The sequence below is a fragment of the Myotis brandtii genome, unplaced genomic scaffold, assembly GCF_000412655.1.
Source record: "Myotis brandtii unplaced genomic scaffold, ASM41265v1 scaffold884, whole genome shotgun sequence".
Classification (NCBI taxonomy): domain Eukaryota; kingdom Metazoa; phylum Chordata; class Mammalia; order Chiroptera; family Vespertilionidae; genus Myotis; species Myotis brandtii.
The window spans coordinates 111671-115953 of record NW_005371618.1 but is presented as its reverse complement, the minus strand read 5'-3'; positions in this window follow the sequence as shown (position 1 = coordinate 115953).

The window sequence follows — 4283 nt, the reverse complement described above, 5'->3', positions numbered from 1 at the left end:
GCTGGGAGGCATATTACCCTTTTACTATATAGGATAGAAGCCTGGTGCACGGGTGGGGGCCAGCTGGTTTGCCCTGAAGGGTGTCCTGGATCAGGGTGGAGGTCCCGCTTGGGTGCTTGGCCAGCCTGGATGAGGGGATGATGGCTGTTTGCATCTGGTCACACCCCCTTCATGGTGGGTGTCCCGCTTGGGTGCCTGGACAGCCCAGGTGAGGGAATGATGGCTGTTTGCATCTGGTCACACCCCCTTTAGTGTGGGGGTCCCCACTGGGGTGCCTGGCTAGCCTGGGTTAGGGGCTGAGGGCCGTTTTCAGGCTGGCGGGTGACTGAAGCTCCCAACTGCTCCTTTTTTCCTTTTTTTTAAATTCTGGGCCAGCTTTAGCTCTGAGGCTTGGCTCTAGCTATGAGACCTCTGCTGCTGAAAGCAGGTTTCTGGCCTTTGTTTACCTTCTGTATTTGAAACAATGTTGCGGTCCTGCTGGCTGAAGCCCGGGGTTTTGTTTAGCTTCTATATTTCTTACAATGTCTCTTAGAGAGCAGCTGAGAGGCCGGCAAGGCAGGCGGGGAAGCTTGGCTTCCTCCGTCACTGAAGCAAGCAAGCCTCCCTGTTCACATCAAGCTGCCTGGCTGCCGGCCGCCATCTTGGCTGGCAGTTAATTTGCATATCTCACTGATTAGCCAATGGGAAGGGTAGCGGATGTACGACTAATTACCATGTTTCTCTTTTATTAGATAGGATTGGACAAAGAAACAGGATACAAAATTAATATTAAAAATAAGTGGCATTTTAATATACCAACGAAGAACTATCAATAAATAAACTAACAAAATAATCCCATGTACTATTACAACAAAAAACATGATAACTAGGAATAAATTTAAACAAAATAGTTAATGAGCAGTACTCTGAACAGTATAGAACACTGAAGATAGAAACTGAGGAAGATACACATAGGTGGTAGAATATACCATGTTAATGGATTGGAAGAATTGACATCATTAAAATATCTATAGTACTCAAATCCCAGTGGGATAAAGTCTAAACAGGCAGTTGGACATTCCTCAAGGGGTCCTAGATTGGAGAAGGACCCCTAAGTTTCCTTAGGCTTTCCTGTTTTTTAAGTTTTGTGTTTTTTGTTGTTGGTTTTTTTCTAGATGCTGCTCTCTTTGGGTATTTTTTCCTACCTTGACTTCTAAACTACTGATGTAGTCCTCTGCTTCTTCTAGTCTATTATTGGTACTTTCTATTAAGGCCTTTATTACGGTGATGTCAATCACTTGATTCTTCTTAATTTCTCTTGATTCTTACACATATTGTTGAATTTGTCTTCCAACCTTTTCAATGACCTTATGACCATTTCTCTGAATTCTTTCTCTGACATATTTCTTACCTCCATTTCGTTTACTTCCCTTTCTGGTGATGCCTCCTTTTCTTTCATATGTGGGCTGTTTCTTTGTCTCCCCATGATCTCTCCTCTCTGGGTGTCTGGGTATGTAGCTCTCTCTCTCCTGTGTTGACTTAAAGGCACAGAATAACTCAACAAGTTATAACACACCAGGCACTGAACACAAATTTATTCATGATAATAATAGCCCCAAATAAAGGTGACCACCAGATTAAAGAGAATTAGGGGATAAAAAAAGAGTGCAAAAATGATATTGAGAAAATAAAAAAAGTAAGAAAGAAAAGAAGGAAAATAAAAAAGAAGGGGGGAAAACTATTTATATGGGGATAAAACTCCAATAGAACAACTAATCCAAAAAAATGCAAACAACTAGTACCCAGATATTAATGCAAACTACAATAAAAAACTAATAACAAGTGAGTAGAGGAAAAACAGAAGCAAAAAAGAGACAAATATACAAATAAGAAACATAATCAACAATCAAACTAATAACAATAGGACAGAGAGAAAGAAGGGCAAAACAAAACAAAATAAAACAAAAAAATATAAATAAAAAAACAACACACAAAAAAAACAACAAAAAATGAAAGAGAAAAAAATTAGGATAGTGAAAAAAGAGAAGAGAGAAGTGTATATGGACTTGGAGCAGGGAATCAGAAATTAGATATATAAGTAGGATGAATTTTTAGCGGGGTAAAAAGGAATAGGGAAAATTTAAAGCAGAAATACAGTAAGGACAGCAAAAGAGGAAAAGTGAGGAAGAGAGTGTTGGCATAAAGGCAAAGTTGAGTTAGAGTAAAATGATGCTAAATGAAAAATGAAAATAGAATGTAGAACTCTAATCTAAACTAATAATAGAGGAATATGCAAATTAGCCAAGACACCATAATGTCATGACCAAACAACAGGGATCTGAGGCTTCAGTCGCTGGGCCCAGAGACCTCTGGCCATGCCCCCTGCCCAGGTGCAGGGCTTGATGGGGACCTCAGGCTGTGCCCCCCTGCCCAGGCACTGGGCCTGGAGACCTGAGGCCATGCCCCTGCCCAGTGGGGCTTGATGGGGGACCTCAGGCCAGGCCTCCTGCCCCAGTGCTGGGCCAGGGGACCTGAGGCTGTGCCCCCCACCCAGCAGGGCTTGATGGGGAACCTGAGACTGCGCCCCCCACCTGAAGGGACTTGATGGGGGTGGAGCCAACCCGGTCTGGGTCTCACCCAATGGGGGTGGGGCCGGCCGGATCTGTGTCTCCTGTGTTTTCAAAGCATGTGCAGATGGTGGGCGGGGACTTGACTCTAAGTCCCATGGCACACCCAGACTATGACAGGAGGAAGATTTTCATATACATTTTACTATTTTTCTTTCATCTCTGACACTTCTATTATAAAGAAAGGGCAAACAGCAATATTAAAATATTTCCTCTAATTAACTCCCTTTTAATGTGCACAAATTTCATGCACCAGGCCACTAGTCCCAAAATAATAAAATAAAATAAAATAAAATAAAATAAAGAAAATAAAATGAAACTTTAAAAAAGGTAAAATAATAGTAGCAATAATACTTATTAAAATAAAAATATAATAATTAAAAATGTAAAATTAAGTGAGGAAAAAAGAAAAATAGTTTCTTAAGTAAAAGATAAAAAATAAAAATGTGCAGTAGGGAAGGTCATTCACTTCCTCTACTGTTCTATTTGGCACGCCTGTTTCCTGTCAGGTATTCAGGGCAGTATTGAAGTTCCCTGTATTCCACAGCTCCTCTGTATCATAATCCATAATCCTGTTTCACACAGGCAGTATTTCTTTGTTTCTCAGCCTGCCTGTGGTTATATTTACACAAGAGTCAATTTGCAATTCAACCCCTGGGTGACAGTGTTTCTGTATTGACCTCCGGGTTTATAAGTCCTCTCTACACAGTATTTAGAATTTGTTTTCCCTGCTGCACTTAATACTGTTTTGGGAGAATGGACTGCCCCAGAGCTTGTTTTCTGATTGTTTCTTCCCTCTTTGTTCCCTAGGTTCCACAAAAACAACTTTCCCCTGTAGTCTCAGAGAGTGTTTTTAATTGGGTGATCCTATATACTGGGCTTAGTATTCAAAAACAAGGATTTAAATGGAAAAAAAAGAGCCAAAGTAAGTGTGCAAACTCCTGACTTTTTCACCCCGGCACTGTGCATGACTCTGCTCATGTCTCTGTGCATGTCTTTTTCCCCTGACACAGTGAAGCCAGTTTGCTTGTAAAGCTTCAGGTTGGCTTTTTGTGCCCAGCCCATCTATGGGTTGATTTCTAGAGTACCTTCTGTCAGAAGACCTGTGGACCCCCTTCCACATTCGTGGACTACGCTGGCCCTAATGGCCATGGATGTTGTGGGGTGCAGACTTCTGAATCTCTAGATCCCCCTACATGAATTTCTCTCTCCAGTCTGGATTGCAGATGTCACCTTTCTCTGGGTGAAATATGACCTTTTCATGAGAAGGTGCAGAGTTTGTCTGCGTCCACATCCACATATTTGTACTGCTTGAGACCCGGGGATAGTGGGTTCACAGCTGGTCCCTGGGTGTTGTGATTGTAGGGTTCCAAGAGGTATCTGATTCTTCCCAATTGAAGGTAAGGCTAGGATTTCAATCACAGCCACTCCCCCCTTCAAGATGGCGCAGTCTCCATGGCAGAGCTGGTCACTCTGGGAGAGATTTCAGCAGCAGTTGTGATAGACTGGTCAGGAGAACCCAGTCCAGCAGTCCCCACCAGTTCCTTGGAATATACGTGTCCCTCACTCACAAATAGATACTCCCCATACATCCACACACTCTCCTTTTGTTCTCTCACTCACACATTATCTTGCAGTCTGCCTCCAAGTCAGCAGCCATCTTCTATCTCTCTATAT